The following is a 15,597-nucleotide window of genomic DNA, read 5'->3' on the forward strand; positions in this document are numbered from 1 at the left end:
GAACTATATACACTAAAAAAGGTAACCAGTCTTACAAGGATGGAACTTCCAAGAAATGGGAAGAACCATCATCTCCAGTGAAAGTTAGGAGGGCAATATCAAATACCACGACTTCTTTACAAATGCATCAAAACTTTTTTTTAATACAGAAGGATTAGCCTATAAATGCCAAGGACTCAATCATCCTTATAGTGAAGCCAGCGACTTCAGCTCCTGAACCATTCAGTATGACAAGACTGAGTCCTGTGCATCTGAGAAGCACACGACCAGGTCAGACAGAGGTCCTTCTATCCCGTCTCTGGGAAATGCGTAAGAAAACAAGGCACATACAGAGTAATACATCCTTGATATACCCTTCCAGCTTCCAGAAGTTGCTCTCCAGAGCTGCACCTGTACCATAATGTTTAATAGTTAGTGCATAAATTGATCTTGTTCCTTTTGAAGCCCATTTACATCTCAGCATCTGTAACATCAGTGAGCACAACATAGCCATTAATTATATGCTGCCTGAAAAAAAGGCTTCTTATTGTTTGCTTTTATACTTGCTGCCTGATAAATAAGGATAGCTCAAATGATAAATAGGCTTTTATTCTTTATCTTTGACTTACCCTATATCATATTATGAGCCCATCATTTCATGGTGGAAGAGCTCTCCATGTCTTCATGTAGGAATATTTTAGCAGCTGTTGTCTTTATTGAGGTAAATGTAGCTTCCCTCTAAAATATGTTGTGGCTTTAGGACAGACCTTTCATACTTTAATATTTATACACAGTACTGCAACACAGTATTATCTTCTTTCACAGCAAAAAGACTATTGAAGCAAAATGTTTTGTTACTAAAACCTCAGCATACAGAAATGTAGGCACAGAACCTGCGTATCTGCTACAAATGCAAATGTACTCTGCTTTTACAGGTATTTCCAGAAAGATATAACATTAACGCTATTTTCAGTTTTGTAAGGGGCTTCAGCTCTGCTGCCATAACCTCAACAGAGAGGGAAGTTGGATATAGCTAAAAAAGAAGAAAAAGTAATGCTCCAGTCATTGTTCTCCCGCTCAAAATTCAGCCATATCCATATGCTCTGCATGGTGACATTGCTTTCAGTCGTGGATATGCTCCTGTAGATGCATTTCCCAAGGTCACTGAGAAGCATTGCTGGTCAGACCAGTCCAAAAATCTACAGTTACACAGGTATCTTAAACTGCAGGGCTAATGACTGCTATCCAGGGGCTCTGTTCATCCAAGGAAAAAGAGCTTGTGTGCAACATGTGCCTGTGCTCACTAGTCTTTTCCTCAGGAACATCCAGCAGGTCCCATTTCCAGAAACACATTGGGTAAAATAGATTATCCAAAGTGAAACTGGAGTGGTGGCAAGTCAAAGCTTTATCACTCTTGTTAATAGCTACAGTTTATGTCAGGCCTCACTGCCGGTAGAGACAAAGACAGTTGGTTGAGGTTATATGAAGTGTAATGGTAACTGGTCATTCCAATGTGTGGCTGCTGTCTTTCAGTGACTTTCTTACTGTTTCCCTGCCCAGGTGAATTAGGTCCAGGCCTCTAAGCAAGAAATAGGATTTATTCTGCTCCTGGTGGATGGAGCTGAAGCATGATCACTTCCTGCTCTGGAGAGTGGTGGGGAAGTGCTACCCTTGAGGGGGACAGACTTGTCTTTTGCCTAATGAGATAAAAGTCTCTATAAACATTTGTTTTACATTATACAGTCTTACATATATGACTGCATCAGACAGCTAAGTGATACTTCAGGGTTGAATTCTGATTTATACCTTATTAAATCATATCCAAATCAGTGGAATTGAACGTTATGAAAGTCAAAGCAGTGTGTGACCATCTGCCTCTGGTAGATTCCCAGACATAGAGAAACAAGGATATTCTTGACTCTGCAGTTCTGTTTAAAATATATCACATTAATCTGCGCATTTGAGTAAACTTGGAGTCTAACGCATCATGACAAAGAATTAATACTGCCAGAACACTAACAAATGATAGAAATACTGCAAATATTTTAGGAAAGCAAACGATGTGCTCAAATGAGAACACACAAGTTAGAAGAAGAAAAGGATGCAAATTTATTGAATATTAAAGAGCAGGCAAAACACAATTAAGCCCTGCAACAGCCTTGCAGCTTAGGTGAGTTTCAGTCAATCCTTAAATAAGCGTACAATGTGTCATACTCTGATATTGTGCTGTATAGTGTTATACTGGGTAGAATTTCCAAACTCAGAAAGACAGCCTTCCGGTGGGAAAATCCCTAACTTTTTCTTTACGACCTTGAAACGTACTAGGGGCAAATAGCAAGAACGTTTTGGTGATTAAGTGTAGAATAAATTCTTTCAAAACATCTTTGGGGAGGGCTAGTTTAGTCATTAGACATACGGTATTTTTAAATAACCTGGACCAGATCTTCAATCCATGCTCTGGCCTCTTTGTGTTGTGGGTGTGGTACAAAAGACAAAAAGCTGCCCTTTTAGGGCTCTTCATCACACCTCCACGAGTCTGCACTATGTATGCTGTGTATCAGGATAGAGCAGTGTAATCAAGATAGAAGAGCAAGGGAAACTGCTCTAGTTTCCTCACCTGCGTAACAACGCCTAAGGGATTATCATTTGCTTATTTAAAGCAACAGAATCTTAAAACTGCCCTAATCTTTACCTGATCTTGATTATCCCAGTATCAGAGACACACAGATGGCTTACAACTTTGCCTCTGCCCACACCTCCACACTAAGACCTCTAAATCCTAATGATCCACTTCCCTACTTTTAATAGATTAAATTTTGTATGTGAGGATTTGCAAATCTATTTCCTGCTATTTTGAAACTCAAATGCATACATTTATAAAAAAGAGGTCACACTTTTGAATATGCTACCCTCAGTTTTAGAATAAAGCAGAATGAAGATGAAAATCCACCCAGTCAAGAAATAGGAGGGTATATTTAGTTTGTATACTCCTGTACAATGTTGCCCATCCAAGAGATCTAAAATATTGTTAAAAACTCTGCTTTCAGATGGCACCAAATAATTTTGTTATGCATCTACTACACGCTGATAAAAAATTTGATCAAAATGAACTGTGCTTATAAGAATCCTTAGATTATTATGAAAAAACATGATGCTTCTGCTCTGTTCTGCCCTCACAGTCATCATTTTTGATGCTGAAGTTTTAATTTTGAATGAATAATAGTGAAAATAAAACACCTCTTTCCATATGCAGCTAAATCTTTGTATTGACCATTTACTCCCCACCACTACTTTCCATCTAATTTTAAATCATCCAGGCAACAGTGTTTCCATTAAAAACCCTGGTAAGATTCTTTCACACTCTCTGACACCATCTTTCATTGTCAAGAGATTTCTCCTCATAGAGACAGTTGCATTAAAAATTGATATTATCCCAATTATATTTATGGTGTGCTTTTAGACAAGTCTCCTTATAAATAAGAGCCTGTTGGTGTTCAACTCTATAGAACTGAGTAGGGCAAGGATTCACAAACTTCATTTGAACTTCATTAGAGCTCTGTGCTAGATCAAGTGCTTGCATAGGAACTGCTCAGTTATTTGCACACTGTGCAGAATACTTGCCTACCTAGTACAAGAGTTTGGGAACCTCTCAATAAAACAACTGTATCCTTGGTATAAATATGACATGGAGTTTCTAAGCAGCTCAAGAAGACGAGACCATGTCCACTCAGTGACACCGAAGGCAGAGCAGGTGACTGGAAGATCCATGTGTGAAAAGATCCCTCTGTGATCCCTCTAAGTATAGCTGTCCCCTAGGGGAGAAATCTAATATTCTATGAATGAATGTAATGGTTACATTACATTCTTTGAAGGCAAAATCTAGGATTACAGCTCTTACAGATGCAAATGTAGTATTTTTAAAAAATCATATGAAGAAAAATTCACCTTTAACTTAGCAAATAATTTCCCAATGATGGGCTCAAAGCTTTATCCATTCACACCTTCCTCAAACACATGCACCTTCCTCTGCAACCTCTTCTTTGCTACCCCCCAAGAAACCTGGTGTTCCTGGGTCATGTCCTGCAGATCAACATATTCTAGCATAAGCATTCTGGCCCTGAGCATAGGCAAGGCCAAGGAATAGGCTCGAAAGGAGAGGAAGACTTGGGCAAACTGTCTGGCAGATGCTTTTTTCCTTTTTCATATTGTAGATACTCCAACTTAGCACCAACAAGCACAGGTTGCAGCTGTGGACAGATTGTGCAGAGAGATGCACATCCTGTTACATAGACAGGCCATTTACAATCAAAATTATATTTTAAAACTCTACCTGGAAACCAATTAGTGGCTAGCGGAGATCCAGAAAAGCTGATCTCACGTTCCTAGCAAGATAGATACACTCTTTCATGAGCAGTGGTGGCATTTTGCTCAAGCAGCAGCTCAGACTGATTTATTTGAGATAACAGAGAGCCCACTGCAAGAATCTAAGCGGCGGATCACAAGAGCAAGGTCTACCTTCAAAAGAAACAATAACAGATGTCAGGCCAGAAAATGACATGAGAGTGGTGTCAGGAAGCCTTCCTTCACCTCGAGGTAATGGGTTCACCTAGCAGCAGCTGGAGCCTCAGCTTGGGAGCTGGCAGATCCCTCAGTGAGCAGGACAGATACAATCTTTGCCATGACCGTTGGCAAATTCCTTCAGCCTACTAGCATTGCCTTAAGCCTTATCCAGATTGTGCTGCCGCCAGCTAGCTCTCAACCGTTTCTCAATCTCACCCACATGCTGGGCAAGGCATTTGACAGCAATGAGTGAGTTAAATGAGACAGAGATCTAGGGTCTCCGTTTTCCCTCACACGACCCTCTCCACACTGCTCTGACACTGTAAGGGTGGTGGAAGCTGGCCAGATCTTTTGTGCAGTAGATACTCTGGGCCCCTTCCGGTGGGTGTTGTCGACACACTATAAACATCCTACACAGTGGGTGCCTTCCAAAAAGGCGCCCAGCATGAAGCTTGGGTGGAATTTAAACACCTGTGCCCAAAATGGGGGTCCTCAAAATTTTGCTTCACTGCTGTCCAGTCCCAGAGGCATCCAGCCCCTGGAGATGCCTCAGTTTCCTACATTAGAGTTTCTCAAACGCTTCTCTCAACTGTGCTTCTCTCAAGCACAATTCTGCTTTTGCATATGCTCAGTCCTGCCTCGTTCTTGACAGGCTATACCCCTCAGTTAAGACCCTTCCCCTGAATGGGTTCAAATCTATTTCCCATGACACAGGCTTCTACAGTCATATTCTTGCTTCCCCTCTCAAATCTTTTCTGTGCTGCACAGTAGCTTCAGTGGGCAAGATGGAAACACCCCCCACAACTGCCTCTTTACATGCAAACACATCTCCAAATAGCCTGTAGCTCAAGGATTAAGGCGCTCCCTTGGCTGAGGGAGGGATGCATGACTGCATCCCCTCAGGCAAGGAGGGAATTTGAAACCAGGTCTGTCACATCCTAAGTAAATGCTCTAAACACTGATCACTTTTAGAATAGGGGGAGCTACAGCTCCAGGCATCTTCTGAAAGCTAAAACTGATATCCTGCATCTCTCAAAAAAAAAAAAAAAAAAAAAAGGAGGAAAGAGGGACATAAGTGCCTGCTATTAAGAAAGGGCCTGGGCTGTAAATTCTAAGAGGAAAGAGATGACTTCTAGTAGCACTGGGGCCTAAGTCCTGAAGAAGAGCAGCATCTGTGATATATCCTTATGTTCAATAAGAAGCAGCTGTTTTTCTGCGTATCCCACTCAGAAGCACTTAGCTCTCCCCATCTACCATATATGGCACGAGACGCTGTTCTAGAGTCTGTATTGCATTACGGAGCCAGGTGCCTAAAAGCAGATATTACAACGCACATTCTGACCCACCAAAGCTCACCCTCTGAGTGTGGGCATCCCTCATTGTCTCCCATGCCTCTGCCACAGTGTATTGCTCTCAGACAGCGCTGCAGCTCTTCTCCGGGCGAGTCGTGCGTAGCACGTGGCACAGAAGCATTACGGCACTGTGCTGCGCCCTGGGCCATGCCTCATTGCAAGGCTTCGTGCTCAAACAATACGCCCGCGGAAGCACGTTCTCCCTTTCCCATCACAGGCCTTACACAATGGATGCCATGTGTTAAGTCTCACATCTCAGCTTTTTGGACGCGGGCCTATGTCTTGTCACTAAGCACGTGTGTAGATCCTGTGCCTGCTGAGAAGATGGAGGAGGTCCAGGTGAAGCCTTGCTGAAGTCTACTACAGCGTCCTGCCCATAACTAGGGATGTTCTGCCAAAGTAACAACAAGCAGTGCTGCAGGCAGGGCCGAGGAGTGTGGGAACTCATGGTGAGAAGTCGCCAGAGCTGGGCGCTCCCACATCCAGAGACTTCCAGGTCACAGCCTAAGTGGTGCAAGGGGGAAGGACAGCGATGCATTAAGACAAGCGCAGGCGGCCGAGCTCCTGAGAACAGGCAAGTTTCAGTTCTGCTAAACTGGACTGGCCTGCTTCCAGCCCAGTCCTCTCTGCAACTGCTCCTGAGGGTTTTTCATAGAGAGGGAAAAAGAAAAGCCCCCACTGAAACACAAGCCTGTATCTCCCCTGTAAGGTCTGCAGATCAATTCACAATACTTCATTTCAATTATAACCAAGGCATGAGAAAGTTCATCAGAGACTCCTGATCCCCATCCATCATCAAGAGATCAATTCACTTTGTGGTCAGTGCCCCTTCCTGCACGGATGTGAATTGGAGGCAGCAATATACTTTGGGAATTATTCTGCTACAGCTTTTTTTATAAGATCTCTACTAGGAAAAGAGTACCTAGTTAACAATAGCAGCCGAGGAGGGTTCCTCAGCCTCTGCAAAAGAAAAAGGAAACCTTCCTTTCCGAAAAGAAATACTGCTGCCTGTCATTACTGGTGAACCCTTTCACAAGCTAGAAAAAACACATGAGGCTGGACTTGTTATCAAACAAGGGCTTCTAATACCAGAGTGACTTATTAGTTTATCATATGCTCTGTGTCATGTCACAGGTTGATATAAACCTCTTCCATCTTCCCTTTTTTTCTTCCACATTGCCCTCACAATTGCATTTACCACTGTGCTACCCCTGGAAGATTCACTGATCTAAATCTGGCATGGGAAAACTAATTATTTATTCCTTTTAGATCCCATATTCACAAAAGCTTGTATCTCTGCCTGACTCTACTCACTTTTATCCCCAAATAAGAAATATCTTACAATATAAGAAAGAGCAAAACAATCATTAACTAAAGGATAACTCACATTAACATGACCTGATCAAAAGACGTGATTAAGCACATGAGAAAAAAACTCACCAAACTGAACTGATCAGTATTTGATTAGTTTTTTGGTAACCCATATTTGATCAACAGCTGCTTTAATTACTGTCTTTGGTCCATTAATATATTTGAATGTACATCAAAATGAAATTTTTTTTCTGAAATATAAAGTGTATGATTCTCTTGCTAAAGAGTTGAAAGCAGATACAACTCTAAAGAATGAGCATATTGTTTTACTGACCGTAATAGACAGTCACACATTTGAACATGCATTACAGGACTTTTTGCTTTCAGGTTTTTCCCTCCTAGACTCAATCCTTGAAGCATTTAACTTGTACTGCTAATTGCAATGCTGCTACTTGTCATGCCATTTCATTCTTAATTCCCATTTTTCTTTGAGGCATTTAGTGAAAGAAGATACTAAATTCCCCTATGGAAGTTAACAAGACTTTCGCTATAGGAACACAAATGAGCGCAGTATTGAAAGATTTCATTTTTTTTCTAGTGGGAATTAAGCATCTACAAGACCCCAAGTTTTATGTCCAGATAGGTCTGTTACTAGCGTAGGACTACAAAAGTCAGTAGAATTTACTGTTATTGATCATATTTGTTACAGTGGTGCTCTAAGGACCTACAAGGAGCATGGCCCATTGTATTAGGCACTGCACTACCATGCAACAACAGTAAGCACACACAGATGAATCCCTCCTTGGTTTGCCTAATTATTTCAGCAAGAAATGCCTTTTATACACAAAATATTCACTAGGAAAAATTACAATTTGTCAAACTTGAGAGTCAATCTTGTGTTACAGCTGCAAGAAGTGGTACCTGCCTTTCTTAGTCCTCTGTGGCTTTTTTTTTCCTGTGATAATGATCTACTAACTTAAATTAAAACTACAGACATATTTTCCTTATGTAGTCAGTTTTGAAGGGCCTACAGACTGCAGAGTCAAGACCCCAAATAATGACATTTCACTTCCAGGGCTATTTTAACGGCCAACTGCTCTGCTCTAAAGTACCTCAGAATAGCATTGCTACTACAAAGAAATATGGTGTGTGATGGGTCATCACAATAACCTAAGAGTTCCTGCCTTTGCTATTATATAATTGGTAGAGATAGCTGACTTTGAAAAGGGATGGGCTAAACTGAAGTGAGGACATGTAATTCTCTTAAAGTCTCTTAAAGCAAAGCGGCTTTGCTCAGAAAAAAAAAAAAACTAACTGGGGCATATAACAGCTATGCTTAGAGGCATGATAGACAAAAGTGCCTTGAAAACTGATTCTTTAAAAGAAAAACAGTATGTGAACCACATCAACAGAGATTTTAAAACCTAGCATTTAAAAAAAGTGATGAAGCAGAAGCATCTAACTGTCTTGAGTATATTGTTCCTTGAGTATATTGTACGAACACTGTTTTCTTTTTGTCTCCCTAGTTACATTAAACAGTAAGTCAAAAAGATCTGGAATGAAAAGTGAACTAAAACACTTCATTTAAAGTGATAGAACAATCTGAGGTCTCCCGTCACTAAGCGCTCAGTCCTGCTTATCCTGACTCGATTATCAAAACTCTCCATGGTTTTCAGCAGTGCAGGGAAAATGAAAGGCCCAACACTGAAAACCTTTGCTTGAATAAGTAAAATTGCTCTAGTCTTTCAGTGCTAAAATCATGACATTATTGCAGGGGAAAGATATCTGAGTAAAGCAAAAGTTTCTCAATTCATTTCACTGAAGGAGATGCTGCATCTTTAGCTCACTTAAAATCCTAAAATGTGCGAGGAATTCAGGATCATTTTGTAGCAGCTAATTGGGCAGTTGCCTGGCTCAGAAAGAGCCTGAATTCAAGTTACACAAGCAGAGCCAAATCTTGAAAAATCTTCCTTGCTTCATACTGTGAATGCAAAACACATGTAAATTAGAATTTCAGAGGTGCTGAGGGCTAATTTTGTTAAGTTTTGCTAAAAGTATTTTTTTGTAGAATATTGTGTAAGTAATTTGTATACAGTTTCCTGCCTGACAATTCATAACATAGGAAGATTTCTTTTAGGAGGCTATAAGTGAAGCAGGGAGTGGCTGTTTTATTTTATGATATACTGCATGTTCAGATGAGCTCGTGGCTCATGTTTCTAATTACTGTACCAAGCAAGATGCTTTTAGTGATGCACTGATATCTTAAGAGGGTTTTTCCTCTTATAACAGAAAACTGCACAGTCATTTGAGGTCATATATGAAAAAGTGGGGATAGTAGAAAGAAAACGACTTTTTCCCCCACAGAAATCACAGCACCAATTTTATACCCATATGTCCAAGGCATCTTGATCACTGACTTCAGTGAGAATTGGACTCTGCCCTTGAATGCTATGCATTCCAGCTTCATGAGAGGTTAGCAGCAAAACTTTCACAAACTTCACAGAAGGCTCTATGTAAACTAGTAAGTCCGCTCCTGCAATTCCTGATTCACTATAGTTGTCTAATATTAATTACTTCAGATTACTTACAGACAGCATTTCCATGACTGGGACCTCAGCTTGTGTCCTCAACTTAGAGAAAAAGTTTTTGGGCTCCAAATATTGAAGTTTTTTTTTTTAAGTGTCATATATTTTATAAGCTCTTCTACATAGCATCATATCTTTGTAAAAAAGGTTAATTTATGGGCTGTAGTTAGAACCTTCATAAACTTTTCAAGTTAATTCCCACCATATTTTACTTTATCATGCACAGTGACACGTCAGTATTATCTCTATATACCTGCTAAGTTTAACACATTTCAAACAACACCTTGTATTTGTGACAGATAAAAATAAACACTAAGTTTTACCCATGAGAAAAAAAAAAAAAGGAGTACCATGATCATCGTTAAGATTCCTTTTCTGGGGAAGTGTTGCTCTCCTGATCCTGAATTCCCTGAGTTATTGGGAGTTTAAAATGCTTTAAATGTGTTTGATAGAAAATTATTACAAAAGCTTTGCAATATAATTTGCTCTGTATACAAAGAAATTTGCAACTACTAAATCTAGAAAACAGCACTTACCAGCAAACCACAAACCTTCTAAATTGCATAGAGAAAGAGTCCTACCCAGTGGCAAATTTCATAATTCCACATTAGCAGACTCAATTACAATATCTGCTGCAAATAGCATATCAGTGCATCATAGTTACAGCAATCAGCTTCCTTTCTTCCAGAATGCAATAGCATGGCCCTGAACTCAACTGTATTGAGAAACAGCACAGATTTTGGAGAGGAATCGCTCAGATTCGCTGCCTTGCGTTACAGTAGAGAAGCACTCACTCACTATTCAGAAACTCGGAAATCCAGCATCCACCAGCCCAACAGTCCAAGAGCTGAAAACTCCAGAAAACAAATGAATAAATAGAGTGACATCCAACCAAAAGATGCCTCTTTCTCTGTACTTTCCAGAACGCTGCTTGCTATTGAGTTAAATGCTTTTATTGATCTGAATTGCATCAAACAAGCTTTACAGCCTGCAGTATCCACACACCCAGCATAAAGAGACTAATATAGAAGGCAATTTTCTACTCCCAAAGAAGATCTTGTATCTAAACTTACTTCCTCTCTCGTAATTGATTTGCTTCGATCGTTCCTTAATGTTCATGAACAATAGTGAGTTGGGACACTTTTTTCCGTTCTCTGCAAAACTTTAACAGAGAAAAAAAAAATAATAAAACCGAACACAGTAGGGGGGGAAAAAAAAAAAAAGGACACCACCACTCCTGAGCAAGAGCCGGGCTGAGGCGCCCACTGCCACATCCTGCAGTGAGGTGGGCGTTGAGTGCCCCGGGGACCGAAAGGGGCAGTTGCCTTGCAAGCACTAGAGCATGTTTTATTGAAGAGCTCCTAGGAGCTGGCCGAGCCCGGCGGCGGCGGAGGGCAGGGAGGGCCGCAGCCGCCGGCTGCGCGCTCCGCAGCGCTCGCCGCTGCAACAACAAAGCGGGCTGTAAAGCCTCCAGGTGGTGGCTGTATTTGTTGTCCTGTCTGTGAGGTGCGGTGGCTCCCTGGCCCTGGCAGATCCTAGTGCTGCTGTGGACATTAAGAAAAGTCTCTTTCGGCTGATTCCAAACCCAGATAAGGAGCCGCCGAGCCACCAGCTCTGTCTAGACTTCGGACCTCACAAGTCAAACGGGTTGTTTGGATTAGCCTTGGAGATCTACCGACCTGAACAGCCCTCCCAAAGCAAGCCACAGTAACACCCTTTTTTCCTCTTCCTATTGCCGCTCGAGGTCTGCCTGGAGATAGGAAGCGAGCTCTGGTTTGGTTCGTGTCACTTATTTCTGGAAAACCTTTCCGCCCCCTCTCTCTCCCCCAAACACACCTTGCCTTGTTTTGTCTGCCGGCAGAAAAGAAAACAAAAAAGCAAAGACACTCCAGCAAGAATCCTGTTTTGCAACCTTTCTCCTTCCTTCTCCACCCCCCTAGCCCCCCAGGAGAAATCCTGAGCTACAGATAATCAATTCAGCCACAACAGCAGAGAGCCCGGCTGTCTTGCGAAGCTGGTGCCGGGTCCTGCCGGCCCCGGCCCGGCCCGGCGCCGCTGGCGGGGAAGCGGCGCAGGGCGCGACGGCGCTCCGCTCCCCTCCCTCTCTCGCCCTCCTTCTCTCGCCCCAAACAAGCCCAGAGCACTTGTTTGGTGACGCTCAGCCGCGGACAGAAAATTCAATAACATGAAACAGCAACCTCATGTAAAAGCCTCATCCTCTTTCTCATCTCGGATGCTGCAAAGTGCATCTCGCAGACCCTGCCCAAAGCTCCGGTACAGATAAGAGGCTCTGGCAACACACCGATTAATTTTACATCCCATCCCCTGGCTAATGAGAGCATGTACCGTGCAATATGGAGAGCTGGGCCACAGAGGCGAGCCTCGTCCCCCACCCCGCCCCCACCGAGCCGCCCCTGCGTGCGAGCCGCCTTCCCCGCCCGCGCTTCACAAGTCCCGGGAGGTGTGGAGTGATCCTCCAGCGGGGCCCGGGACACTGGGAGCTGTTAAGTTTATGTTTGTGGCGCCTGAGCTCAAACAGTCATTCAGTGGCTTGCTCTGTTATCAAGAAAACAACAATCAGAAACAATCAGTAAACAGGATCTCTTTCCAGCCCCTTTATTAACTACTTACAGCTCCGCTGAAGGACCCAAAGCGCCCAGCAGCGGGACCTCGTATTGTAAAACAGTTTAAGGATTTGAAGCGTACAGACATGACTGAGCACGTGACTTTCATTGTTAAAACCCTCCCGGTATTACTTTCCCATGAACCCAGTTTTGTTCCGTTTCGTGCTTTCTGGCACTCAAGCTGCGGGAATTTTGCAAAAGTGTGAGCGAGCCCTCCTCGAACTGATAACGTGGAGGAGCTGCTCTGATTCCTTCCCTCCTGTCCACTTTTCAGTGACCTAACGTGAATTTATCTATACATATATATATACATATGTATATAAAGTCAAGTACTTACTGTTGAGATATTTGACAGATCTTAACGCTGGAATTCACACTCCCCGGCTCTTCTGCGTTTCGCTTCTAAATCGGCTTGGAGATGCTGAGGGCTAATTAACCTGGTGCAAATACTGAAATGAGAAGAATTTGAATATTGGTCTCTGTGTGTACAAACAAAATTCACAGAGAAATTATAGCAGTCCTTAGCAGACCTTATTTGTTATTATTAAGAGAGGCTGCAGCAAGAAGAAAACCAGGGCACGCGGTTTTGTTAATTATCACCCTCCCCTGTATCCAAAAGAACGAACAGCATAAGGACATACATAGAAATAGCATAAGGAAAAGCATTTCGTAAAGGATCTTTTCTCTCGTTTGCACTAATCCTGCTGCCCTAGCTCAGAAGAGGTGTTTTCCTGAAGGCACTAGGAATGGCTGCTCAAAAATTTGTCTCTATCTGTTCCACAGCAGATAACTGTCAAAGTTTTGAGGGAGCGAAGAAGAAACACATATATGTCACAAATACATGAAATGAAAAAGGGAACCCAAGGCCAAAAAAAATCCCCCAAAAGAAATAAAATAAGATGAGGCTTCGTGGGGAAAAAAAAAGGGGGGGGGGTGAAAAAAAGGAGGGAGGATTAAAAAAAACAACCCTTGAGGCTGTGGCATGACTCAGCTTGCCGCAGGTCTGTGCAGAAGAGCCGGCCGGGGATGCGCACCCGGGCGCAGGGCGCCGCGGACATCCCGCCAGGTCGGGCGCAGGCAGCGGGGCGCAGGCCCCGAGGGCGCGGCCTTGCGGGGGGAGACTCGGGGGCAGCCGGGGGGTCAGCAGAAGCGGGTCTGGCTATAGGTGTCCCGCGGAGGGATGGGCAGAGCCGGGGGCTTTCACCCTTAGCCGAGAAACCAGAGCTCGGCTGCAGCTCTCCCCAGACGTGCCGAGGTATTTAGGAAGAGAAGCGAGAGGCTGCGCTGCCAGCCTAAAGCCCCAACTCCTGCCCCCGGCGGGCCGCTCAGCGCCGCAGCGCCGGGAGGGCGCTCCGCGGCCCTGGCCCCGCGCGGCGCTGGGGGACCCTTCCTCTCCGCAACGGGAGGGTAAATCGGCGGCGCGTCACAGCTTCACGTCGAGCACCAAATTGCCACAAATGCCCCGACGCTGCGCGGGGAGAGGCGCCGCTTTACGCGTGGCGGGCGCGGACCCGGCCCGGTCTCCCCAGCGCGGGGCTCGGACGGGCACCAGGAGCCAGAGCTGAAATGAACGTTTCCCGCCGGCGCGGCCGTCGGCACACGGACCTGCGCCGGCCCCGCCGCGCTGGACGGCGGCCCCGGCAGCCCCCCGCCGCCGCACGCCGCGGCCCGGGCGCGGAGCCGGCGCGCAGATTCCCGGCGCGCGACCGCGCCGCCCCGCGCCCTCCCTGCGGTAGCCACCGCGCTGCGGAAGGCAAAGGCCCCGGCTCTGCCCCGGCTTTACGGGGTTTCCGCAGAGAGCCGCCCCCTCAGTGTGGGGCTCGGCCCCTGAGCCCCCTTTCCCCCCACCAGCGCGGACGGCTCGGACAACTCACAGGTTAGCGCACGGGGCAGAAATGCCACCCCGCGCCCTCCCGCCCCCCGCGGCGTCGTGCCGAGCCTCGGAGCCTGCATGAAAACACAAGGGTTACTGATCACACAGTTTAAGGTAGATTTCATATTTATTTAAATATTTATCAAGTACTCAAAAATGTATTACACTTGAGCATACAAAATGAATCCAGTTTCTAATCAGGATGATTGAAATCCTTGTATTAGACTTTTACCCTTTTTTATTTTCTCTCTACTGTCGAAATGGTTTGTCTCTATAGCTGAGCTTGCTCAGGGTGGGCTGAGATGGTGAGGAGGGAGGAAAAAGAAGGTTATGTTAAGAAAACATTAGGCTTTGGAGTAACTGTCATGCAAACCAACTTGTCTTTGTCAGACTAAAAATCTCTGTATATTCCAGTTGTTAAGGATTTTTTTAAAGGGAGCCTTTGTCTTGTGCTGGCCTGGAGCACTAGGGAAAACTTGGTTTGGAGGAAAAAACAACCCTTTTCTGTGTTTTTTTTTTCCTTTACTTTTCCCCGAGAAATCGCCCACGTTTCTAGCTTTCACCACCCCCTCCCCCGCAAATTAAAAAAGGAAGAAAAGAGGGAGTGAAGAGAGGGAAGTCGACAGAAAATAAGGAACACCAATCGTGCAATTTCACAGCAATATCCCCTCAACCCTATTCCTCCTGCAGCATTTTTCAATCGTTTTGACAGCAGACACTGATAAATAATGGTCATACTTGACTTGTTAAGCAAAAAGCGTCCCTTTTATCAGGAGCTTATACTTAAAGTACAGGTCACTTCAACAATCTCAACAACGAGGCTTTGGTATACAGCACTTTCTTTTTATTATTATTTTTAAAAAATAATAGAACTCAGCAAAAAGCCTGAGCTCTCAGTTCTTTAGATGTCTTAACATTATGTCAGATCATGCCTAGAGTAATATTACTTTTAAGGGCAAGGGATGAGGGGAGGGGGGGAAGAGAGCTTCTAATGTTATCAATTGAAAGCTAAGGCATCAAACTAGCCCTGATATAGTTGTTGAAACTGAAATTTACAAGCTGGTCGTTAATACTTGCAATAAAATATCACACTGATTTTATTCAATTACGACCTACTTTGCATGCAATATTTTATTTCAGGTATTGTAGCTGCTAACTTGTAAATATTTAAAAAAGGGAACTTTGTTCATTATTTAATAATAATATTATTATTATTTTCTCTATTCCAAACGCTTATTTAGTGAAATAGTCCTGAAGATATAATAATTCTACATATGGCGCTTTTATTTCACATAATATTTAAGAAAAAAAGG

Source organism: Struthio camelus, chromosome W (genome assembly GCF_040807025.1).
Source record: "Struthio camelus isolate bStrCam1 chromosome W, bStrCam1.hap1, whole genome shotgun sequence".
NCBI classification, from domain to species: domain Eukaryota; kingdom Metazoa; phylum Chordata; class Aves; order Struthioniformes; family Struthionidae; genus Struthio; species Struthio camelus.